We start from the raw sequence: 11,984 nt of genomic DNA, 5'->3' as shown, positions 1-11,984 counted from the left end.
ATGGTTCACCCTATCAACAAATCAACAAGTAATTATCGTACTTATAAAAGCAAACTCCACAAATTGCAAATATATACTGTACAGTATATATTATTATATATATATATATATATATATATATATATATATATATATATATATATATATATATCTATATATATATATATCATATATATATATATATCTATATATATATATATATATATATATATATATATATATATATATTCTTTTTCTTTGATTGCCCAAGCAGTTTGTCAATAAATCTGCAAATACATTCAACCTTTCCTACCTAATATTCACTTCTTCCTCCTATAAACTGGCAATTTTATCGAATCGAGTTTGTCTTCTGACCTAATTTTTTTTTGTAACTTCAGTATTTCAGGAATAAAATTAAATTGCACCCTTTCTCAATTTATCCGTGATCATTTCCAATAGGAACCAATTCTCCTTAACTGAATACTTTTTTTTGGTCATTGCACTTTTAGGTTTTCAAATGAAATTCAATGCAAATGCAAACAAAAACTATGATAAGAAAATTAATGTGAAAAATGCCATCACAAAATACAGGTATACATGAATCATTGTCTAATAAAAGTCATTTTCTGCCATTTATTGAATTAAAACTGAAACTGATAACATCTTCTCTCACCATTCATATCAGCAAGGTTGAAAAAGTAGAATAGTACGTGAAACCCTATTTATGACGACACTGAAAAAAAAGGTATCAAAGATAAATTTAAGGGAGATAATTTATTTTATGATTTTTCTGCTACAAATTATTTGGCTGAAAATCAGGCCAAGAGAGAGAGAACACCATCACATAAAGGAAGCTGGCTGTTAATACATCTCAGAAGAATATTATCAGCAAAACAAAAAATTCTAGGCTTAACTTTGAGAATAGATGTGAGATATGAACAACAAATACAAACGCGTGCGGGCAACTCACACGCACATGCATATAAACACATTCATACATACACACACGCACACACACACATATATACGCATATATATTACCATATGGAAAAATGGAAACGATATAAATCCTGACCGGCTCCAAATTCAGCAATGGCATATTCAAGATGTTTAAACTAGACGCAAAACCGATCAGGATTCCTGCACTGTTCCGTTTACCTGTGCTATTTTGACGCTACGTATAGCCCATTAATACCAATTCACTTTACCTTTAGAATAACTTACAATCAAGCAGAACTATGTATGGTAAGCACATTTTGCCCCAACAAGACGTCGAACTTATGCCTTGGTGGTTTGTATGTGAATGATATCAACCCAACAATACGTACGTACACAAGGCACAGGTTCGAATCCTGGTCAGGGAAGATGTGCTCATAATAACAAATCCCCTTGAGGTCCAAATTATTCCCCGGGTAAAGTGAATTCGATATCAGTCTTGTTGGTGTCTTAATACTTAAATGTAAAAATAAATGAATGTCTTGAAACTGTCATATATACAGTATATATATATATATATATATATATATAATATATATATATATATATATCATATATATATATATATATATATATATGTATATTTATATATATATATTATATATATATATATATATATATAAATATATATATATATATATATATACATATATATATATATATATATATGAGAGAGAGAGAGAGAGAGAGAGAGAGAGAGAGAGAGAGAGAGAGAGAGGAGAGAGAGAGAGAGAGCCTTTTCCACTTATACAGAATGTGACCAAGACAACAGGTTATTGCCACTTTTGTCTTTTACCTGTTGTATCAAAGATGAACCCCCAGCCGAAAACTCGTATTGCAGTAATAGCCATACTGTTTCTCTGCCCATTTCACCATATCCAGGCACCACTTTCTAGGTCATCATCTAGTTCTTCCTCCCAAAACATCAGATTTTCTCGATTATTCACCAGTCTGTCACCCTTAACTCTCTCTAGATGACCAAAGAAAATGTTCTAATCCACTTATTCAACTGTGTTAACCTATCTACCAGAATGTGGTATTATTATATTCACTTCCTCGAAGCTTCTTATCTTGCTTGCACTGTGGAAACATCTTATCTCAACAGCTTCCACCATTTTTCTCTCATTTGCATTCAGCATCCACAGTTGGCACCTACATCAATTACATTTCCTTGCAAATACACACTCAAGTTAGTCGCTTTCATTCTTTCACCATCTTCTTTCTTCCAATAACTATCGAAACCACAGCCAACCCTCTCCTCTTACGAACGTTTTCAAATTCTTCTATCAGTCTCTCCAGCTCATCGTCATAATGCCAATTTCCCTTGTATCATCTACATATCCGCTCACTCCATACTCCACTCACATATCCTTGTCTTGTCCCACAAACTTACATCTACATCTTTTCTTCCACCAATTTTTCCTCATTCTTCTTACGCAAAAATATTAAACAGCCATGGCTATAGTACATAGTAATTTGGATGCTCACTACACAAAGGAAAGAAAAGAATTTAGGTTTCCGAGGAAGGCAGAACAATCTAGGAAAGTTCCATTCAAAATCCGTTGTGACTATGTTGACCTAAGCAGTGTTTAGGGTTAGCAGCCGCACCCATAAATACTAGCTAAGAACCAGAGGGCTATCAGTTTCTGTAACCACCGCATCTAATGGGAAAAGGCATATAGGCGGGAATCTTTACCTTGTGAGAGACATATATACACTGATGAAGTTCGTTGACCCTAGAGTTCAGTAATTCTCCAAATATGTGTTGGACTGCAAGGTCCGATGTGAACTGGAAGACCATGAAAATAAAAGCGACTTACAGCCACAAAAGTATGACTGGAATGTCTTAAGAAAGATCAAAACAGAAAGTGCAGTTACAGTCACCTGACAATGGTGTTAAAAGGAATCCTAGTTGGTAATTAAAGCCGGGTCATTTATCAGAAGAAAAGCTTTGATTAAACCCTATAAAGAAATATGGTATATCAAGTACATGTCTTTGTGTATATACGTGCGTTTGTATGTATGCAATAATAAAAACCCATGTGACTATATTCTAAGTCAATTATAAACAGTTATAAACTAGAGCATTGTTCTTTTGGGGCACGAGTCAATACAAAAAAAATATAAAAAAATTAACCAGTAAAAGCTGATTTTGACCAACAACAATATTATTTAAAAGCAGGTCCGAGTTTGTCGACTAAAGTAATAAAAAGTAATTCTGAAGTCACAAGGCACCAGTCAATGGCACTAAACACAATGATAGAACCGTAATGATGCACAGTCGTGGAGGATAATGGAAAGTGAATTTAAAAAATAAATGTTTTTAAGATAAATTAGGACAACTTTTCTGTGACGAAGGAACCAAGGTGACCATGGCTGGCCAAATGATATTTAGTCAGGAAAAGAAAGTGAAATATGAAAAATCCACCAACTTAGTTTTTCATCATTCCTGACTTATACAACTAAAGAATTACGAAGACAAGCTCTAAATCGCATATCCAAACATTTGCAAAAAAGTAAGAGTACAGTATGAGTGTGTTGATACGCGTATATATACCCATACTTAAGTAAGGAGTTTCTGTACATATCTATGCATATATATGCATTAAACGTATACATTTCTTGTATACATTTACGCATGCATATATGTTTATATGTGTGACTGTGCATGTGTATGTATATATATATATATATATATATATATATATATATATATATATATATATATATATATATATTATATATAGAGAGTATGCACACACACCAAAACTATATATATATATGTGTTTTATGTGTTATATATATATATATATATATATATATATATATATATATATATATATATATGTGTGTGTGTGTGTGTGTGTATGTGTGTGTGTGTGTGTGTGTGTGTGTGATGGGTCTTCTCACGTATTTAGACCCAAAATTGGTGATATCTGGACTAACCAGTTCGTTTACAAACAAACACAGCGTAGACCTTTCTTGCTTCCACATACTTCATATCGATATTGTCCGTAATAGCGGCTTTATATTTTTCTCTTTCTTGCTGCAACTGAGACAGTTTAAGCGATATGAGCCAACTCTTGTGCAGTAAACGGGCACTTTGAAAATAGGAAAAATGGAGATCTTCCTTAGATTTCCTATGGACGACGTGTGTAGTGTCGCATAAAGATGGAGTTATGATAAAGGCACAGACACTTTATATTATCCTAGATCAAAAGTGCAATTTGTAAAAGGTCAGATCTTGGAAACAACTTATTCACTATAACTTCGACACCGATATAACTAAAATTCTCCTATTTAAAATTTATTATTAAAATAGCAAGAGCTGGATTTCCTAAAGTTGGTATGGTTAATGACTTGGGGCAACAAATATAATGTTATGGAATTTGATACGCATTGGCGTAACTAATCCATTATTTGTTAATCCTGCGGATAATTCCAGGGAAATACAAGTATTTGCCGATGCTCCTCGCTTGATATTACTCATTAAAAACACTTCCTTGGACCATGGATCTATGTTATGGGATTGTAGGACTGCTCGCAGTGAGTCAGGGAACTTATTATAGAAAGTAAGAGTGATCTAATGACAACTCACAAACTATTTGAAAAGCGCGTAATTGTAACAGGTATGGAGCGTATGACAGTGAATTTAGCGGTACAGTTTCTCTACCACTTACAAAAAATTCAAACACTTCGGAGAAAAGGTCTAGAAAGATCTCAAACACCTCGGAGAAAAGATCTACAAAAATCTCAAACACTTCAGTAAAAAGGGTCTATAAAAATCTCAAACACTTTGGAGAAAAAGGTCTGACTGTAGCATTGGAAAGTACAAGCCAGCTCATTTGCCTTGTTGATAAGTGGTTTGATTTATTCAATTCTAGAGTAGTTAGATAAACTGCACGATGATTCATTTCAGACCTCATTTAAACCGACTTTATAAGAAATACATCACCGTAACTTCACGAAGCAGTCGCGATAACAAATTCCGAAGGTAAAAACGAAGAAGAAATGAACGAATTAATGAGGAAATTCGAATTTGAACGAATAATAAAAAGGAAATATCGTACATGCTGACGTCGGTCTTAGCCAGCAGCTAATTAAGATAGTGTCCGTTGGCTATATAATATTAAATTATTATCACAATTGCAATTTTAGACACCGTAAAAAGAGCTGCAACTGTTTCAGTTTCCTGTACGTGTAAACGAACGCATTTCAGGTTACTTTCACGTTTCTGAGGGAAAGTGTAGGCCGAAGTTTGAATGGTCTAATATAGAAATTGTCTAATATGGTGAAACCAATCGATAAATGTTGATTTTTGATGATTAAGCACTTAGATATGATGATGGTAATACTCAAGGCAATTTGAGAATTTGTATTTTATTCGCAAGGTATAATTAAGATCATTTAAGATGAACACTGAAAAAAATGTGGTATTTTCGTCGCGAGTAAGTTTTTAATGAGGGGATAGTTTTATCACAGAAGCATTTAGTCAGTTAATATGCATGTGCGGATGGTGATGGATTTGTTTCGTCTCGTCGATGAATTATTTCTTGATCTCCAAAGTTGTGTCTATAACTACGAAGTTTTTCTTTTATGGATTGAGTAGATAATTATGATGATGGTAATACCACAGGGTACTTAAAAATTTGCATTTTATTGGCAAGGTATGATTAAGATACGTTTGGCTTAAAATGAACACTTAAAACAAAGTGGTAATTTCGTCGCGAGTAATTTTTTAATGAGGGGCTGTGTCTATCACATAAGCATTTGGTCTGTTACTTTTTTCCGTGGCGAGTATTGTAAACCACATTTAAACTGATAAAGGTTTTCATTGTTGATTTTATTGAGTAATAAACAATTATATTAATAATTCTCATAAATTATGATCAAATTTCAGGTAAATTCTTGTCAAAAAATGATGTATACAAATTACAAAGTAAAATCTTTCACAAATTCACTATAATATTAATTTAACACAAAACTTGACTGTAAACAATATTTTTAGTTTCATCATCACTAGCAAGAATAAACAAATTCTTGGGTGAACCCACCCTTGAGCAAGCAACATAAAATTGTTCGTGGGAAAAACATGATGATCTCAAATCCACTCCACACTACTTAATAGGCTGTCCCTGTGCCTTGTTGATCGTGATCGACAACGCAAGTCTCACTGGAAATTGCAATCCCTTAAAGTTAAAAGGGAGATCCATCGGAATGAGTGGTATCCGTGGGATAAAAACTGTTTCACCCTCTCCCTTACCTGTTAAGGTAGTTCTTCAATTACGTTGCCCAACTTCTTTACAGAAAGCCTTGTGCCGTTGCAAAGTTTTGGCGGATCGAGGTTACGTCATAAAATAACTGGAGACTCTATTTTTACATGTCACCCCCTTCCCAACCCCCACCCCTTTGGTGCAAGTGATGTCTTGCCCCCACAGTACTCTTTTCCAAATAGTAAGTCATATGTATACCAAGTTTGGTTGAAATTGCTCCATGCGTTTGAGGGTTATGCTGGAACATGCACACATACATAAACCATTTCCATATATGTATATATTATATATATATATATATATATATATATATATATATATATATATACATATATATATAAATATGTATGTATGTATGTATATATAAGAATTTTTCATACACTGTGAAATATACATATATATACGTATATATATATATATATATATACTGTATATAATAATACACACACACACACATATCATTACACACACACATATATATATATATATATATATATATATATATATATATATATATGCAAATATATGTGGAATGTGTGTGTACGTGTGAGAGTGTTTGTATGGATGTTGCAAATATTTTCTGGGTATGGAAGACTTAAGAAGTTGATTTTGCCACATTAACTTATGAAGATGAAATTCAGATGTTTTTTGGCTGAGACATTTTAACTAACAACTAACAGCTCCACATTCACCATCATACACGAAATCTAGAATATGCAAGTAAATATCAATATAAAAGTATTTCCTCACCGCGTACAATAACTGCAATCGACATTTCTCTGCAGTCGAGGAAGGGTATACGTGCCTTTGCTCCCTGGCCGTGGGGTTTTCCCCCTACATAAAATGAGAAACAGGACAACTTTCTACTTCTCCCTGACCTTGAACTTTCGCTGGTCAAACCAAGACAGGCCGGAAATGATTCGGATCACTGGTATCTCAATTGCTTTCAGAGCGCTCCGGGATCCTGCCTTTCAGTGCTTGCAAGGACCTTTCTTCCCTCAAGGGAGGGATTCAAAGAACCGCTGAAAGGATCAAAATTCGTACCCAGCTTTCCTCTTTCTCAAGAAAAAGACTGAAAAAATTCACTGTTGTAACGCCCTTTCTTTACCCGGGCGGTGCAACGTTAACCCTTCGGCAGTGTTATTAGGCTACACAAGACGGGCAAAGGAATCACATAACGCCTATAGTATGCATATGCATACAAGTATGTATGTCACTGTTTGTATACAAATGTGGATGCTTGCAAGAAAACAAAAATGAAGTCGCTCATATAAAAACACCCACACGTTCTCTCATAGAACAAACACACACATATATCTATATTATATATATATATATATATATATATATATATATATATATATATATATATATATAAATGTATATATATATATATTAATATATATACATACATATATATATATATATATATAATATATATATATATATATATATAATATATAAATATAATATATAAATGGATGCATGTGTGTGTGTGTGTGTGTGTGTGTATGTGCCACAATAACTCTGAAACGCATTGAGCAATTTCAAACAAACTTGGTATAGCCTATATATGACTTATCATCTAGAAATCAGCGCTGTGGGAGTAAAACATCACTAGCACCAAAAGGCACCAAAGTGAGAAGAAGGGCTTCCCTGAAACGGGCTAGTTCTGCCCGTGAAACGGGGCTGGTTATGCTCGTGACTTATGTACTTTACGAATTTATCATACCTAATTTCGGTATACAAATGACTTACTATCTGGAAAAGAATACTGTGGGGGTAAGACATCAATGGCACCAAAGGGGGTAGAGGTTGGGAAGGGGGTGACACACACACAGAGAGAGAGAGAGAGAGAGAGAGAGAGAGAGAGAGAGAGAGAGAGAGAGAGAGTAGAGGGGGCGTTAAGGAGAAGAATGAGGGAAGGAGACAGGAGGGTTGGAGAGGGAAAGAGAGACGGGAGAGAGAGAGAGAGAGAGAGAGAGAGAGAGAGAGAGAGAGAGAGAGTAGAGGGGGTGTTTGGGAGAAGAGAGAGAGAGAGAGAGAGAGAGAGAGAGAGAGAGAGAGAGAGAGAGAGAGAGGAAGCTTATCGGTTGTTATTCAGAGGTATCCTGGGCAGACCTGGGGCTGCCCGAGATAACTCTGAATAACAACTGATTAACTTTCTCTCTCTCTCTCTCAATATCATCGAATCCCATTTAGATCCGCACAAAAATATCTTTTCGATTCGTTTTCATTCTGTTTAAAGCAACAAATATAGATAGATAAAAGAAAACAACAAAAAAGAGAAGAAGCTGAAGTATCAGATGTGTTCCGCTAACTCTGATTTTGAACAATGGTCGTTTCCATATTGTCTGAGGTATGGTTTAACATGAGCAGTTGCAATAATCATATATATATATATATATATATATATATATATATATATATATATATATATATATATATATATATGTATATATATATATACTGTATATATATTATATATAATTTTTTTTTTTAGATAATCATTTAGTCACAACAATGATTTTCAACTGCTTTTCACCGTATTTATTCTTAAACTCTCTCCCGCAGTTAAGTCTCCTCGTAGATATTTAATGATTTATTTCTTCTGCTTCAACAAGAATATTTTTGCACTTTAGGTGATGCTGAGCACAGATGAGAAAGCAGAGGAGAAAGATTAGTAATCATCATGCTTTTCAAAAAAAGGACCTGACACTTACATATAATTACATCAGATCATCTGGTTCTAGTCAGCGTGTGTTCTACGTAGGGTTGATATCAATCGGAGACCCTTGCTGTAAGCCTTAATCATTCCTCTTAGAAAAGAAAATTCTCATTTATGGTCTGAAGGGCTTGTCACTTGGTTTATATTTAGTCTTTATTTGGCAGGCGAAAAACGTCTTACGTTCATAGGGAGTTGGGGTAGTGGTAATCGTGGGGCAATTCATTTCTGGTAACCTTTGAATCGTTAGATTGTTTGTTGTATAGCCCTTTAATCCTTTAATCAGGCGCCTGGTAAAAATTGCTGTGTATATTCCTGTCGAATTAAAGTTTGTGTTTTCAATAAGTAACGACCCACCTCTGTCCAGATAGTTCACTGGTAACTTTAACATTTTGCTGACTATAAATTTTATCGCTTGTACAGGCGTGATTTATGTACCAGAGTCTATATTAACTTTTACGGCTTTCGATAGCCGAAATTATCCTTCTCTAAACCGAAGACATGCCCGTAAAGGGATAGTGCCCTCAGTGTATTTCTCGCAGGTATTAATAAAGTGCGTTTGCAACGTCCCTTTGGCACTTGGCTCTCCCTACTTTTTAGTTTTTTGTTTCCCGCTTTCTTCAATTTTGCTGTGTCTCCCCCAACTGTTATTTCTTTGTGCAACTGTGGTATTTTCTCCTAGTTGCACTGTTAGATCCTTTAACTTAATTTTTTTTTTGGGAGGGAGGGGACACCTGTCCAGCTGCTCCAACATTTTCTTTCCCCTATCTTAAAAGCTGAATGGCTAAAAGTTCCTTAGTGCTTCGTTTGACTACCTAATTTTCATAAATCCAATCTAAACCGAAGGCCCGAGTTCGAACCCTATTCAAGACGAAAGTCCTTATCAATTATAATTCCCTTTTCTGGTTGGTTGTTCCAGTGGTATAGGGGCTTAATATTTGAGTATATATACGTACATATGTATATATACAAAAACATAGATAATTCTATATTTGTAACTTGTATAGTTCTGTTTATTTTAACAAGTGAATTTTTATTGAATTATCATACATCACCACAGGTGAAAAAATAAGGCTAGTTATAACACGAATATCAGTCAAGGCGTGTGTATAATTCAAAGACATTTGTAAAATTTTTAGGTTTTAAGGAAGGTAGTAGATACTTATGGGAAAAGGACTCCCTTGTAGTACTGTGCCGTAGCACTAATGGGTTTTCTCTCTCCTTCAACTTTGACACCTTTCAGGCTTGGAGTTAGTTTCCATATTTGTTAGTCAGTATTGTTCCCTAGCATATATATTGCAATTTCGACCAAGTCAGTGGGTCAGAAATAGTCTAAACCTTTCAGACCTGGAGCCAGTGTCTTATTTTTTCTCCTGTGATGTAATATACGCGTATGTGTATATATATTATATATACCAAAGTTAAATAATAGCCTGGTAGAAACATTAGTTTTTACTTTTCGATTCTATTCAAGTTCAAACCATTGTCCGCTTTATTAAATGCCTATCTATACAATTTTCCATTCAAATTTGAAGGAACACAATTTCGAGAATTTGACTGAACTTGGATCTTGTAAAGGAACGTAAAGTAATTTTAATTAAACTACTAAATTCCGAAATTTGAATATCTTCATATTTTGATAGCAAAGAATCGTTAACATTGAACTTACACGAGATCTGTAGAAATAATAAATTGATAGATGAGAAATTATCATGTTTAGGGAACAAATTAGATGCCGTAAGTAGCCTCTTACAAAAAGGCTAGTAGAAGGAAAATATGAAACTGAATATCAAGCTAATCGGTCTCACGACTTCATAAAAAGGCAGTGTGTTATCCTCTAATCAGAAATATGCATCAAATTATGTATTTTGTCCACTTTTTCCCATTCATGTACCTCTGTATGAAAATAAAGTGGTACGTGCATGGTTGTCGCCAGATAAAGTTTTATGAAAATGCTACATGTCCAAAGTTAAGGGCATAATCTATAGACTGGTCATTCCTATTGGTCTCGAATAATTTAGTTTTCTAGTTTTAATCTTATAGAACTTGGTGCGATGAGGCACTTGGTAACCTGAGAAATATTGCCGTGTTAGACCCTTTGACCTGATATCAACTAGGTTTTCCAGTTACTTGTATCTGGATGCAGTGAAAACTACAATATTCAATTTATCTATGCCAATGAATTATGATACATTTTCTTGAAACCATTATTAAGTTTTTTAGATGCCAAAATGAACTTGGATTAGTGGCCAAATAAGATTTTTGAATTACCCAAGCTCTTTATGCATTTCGGCAGTCTAGAGGTCTTTATGTTTTAATTTTTGTTTGTTTGTTTGTTCAGTTCTGGCAAATTTAACATACATCATCAAAAAAACAGTACGAAATCTAAATCGAAGAGTGACACTCTACTATTTTTGGACGGTTTTCAGTACTTCAAAACGAAAAGAACAAAAACTAACCAAAACCAGATAATTGACTTGAGACGTTTACCTAAGCATTAAGGTATACCCTGCGGTGAAAAAAAAAAAAAATCAGTCATGGTGGTCATCACAATAGTACTTCATCTTTATTCATTCAGATTCAATGGTAAATTTTGTTGATAACTATCATTTATAGACCTTATCCTCTCATATTTAGTATCGTAACAGGCATTATTCCAATAACGCTATGGCTGAAACTGCCCAATTTCTATAGTTAAAGTTTATGAATTATTTTTATTACTGAATAAGACTGAGGATAGCCGGAAGAGTTTGTTGGAATCGGTGAAAACGGGAGAAGGAATGATAATCAAATTTTCCAGTGGGAGTGAAGCAGCCACCGAACTGTGCAATCCGAGATTCCTGTTTTTCAAAGATTAACCTGTTGATATATTTCCATGCTGAATGTGAAGTTCTATTGTGATTTCCATCCATTTTAACTTAACATCCGGTTTGAGGTCACATTGTTACTGACTTTAGTATTATTATTACTCCAGAGTCTTTGTCGGCTATTATTATTATTATTATTATGAT

The 11,984-nt window shown here is 34.0% G+C and overlaps 1 long non-coding RNA gene across 1 annotated transcript in view; it reads right to left on the bottom strand.

Moving 5' to 3' along the window:
* Window positions 1-654: 654 nt before the first annotated feature.
* The window catches only part of LOC136825776 (uncharacterized), a 478,081-nt gene continuing 466,751 nt past the window's right edge, over window positions 655-11,984 (bottom strand). The window contains exon 4 of the long non-coding RNA XR_010849454.1: window positions 655-712. This is a non-coding gene — a long non-coding RNA (uncharacterized lncRNA). The remainder of the gene's footprint in view (window positions 713-11,984) is intronic.

The sequence above is a fragment of the Macrobrachium rosenbergii genome, chromosome 3, assembly GCF_040412425.1.
Source record: "Macrobrachium rosenbergii isolate ZJJX-2024 chromosome 3, ASM4041242v1, whole genome shotgun sequence".
NCBI lineage: Eukaryota > Metazoa > Arthropoda > Malacostraca > Decapoda > Palaemonidae > Macrobrachium > Macrobrachium rosenbergii.
The sequence above is the reverse complement of the archived record's forward strand: the minus strand, read 5'-3'. Positions and strand labels throughout refer to the sequence as shown.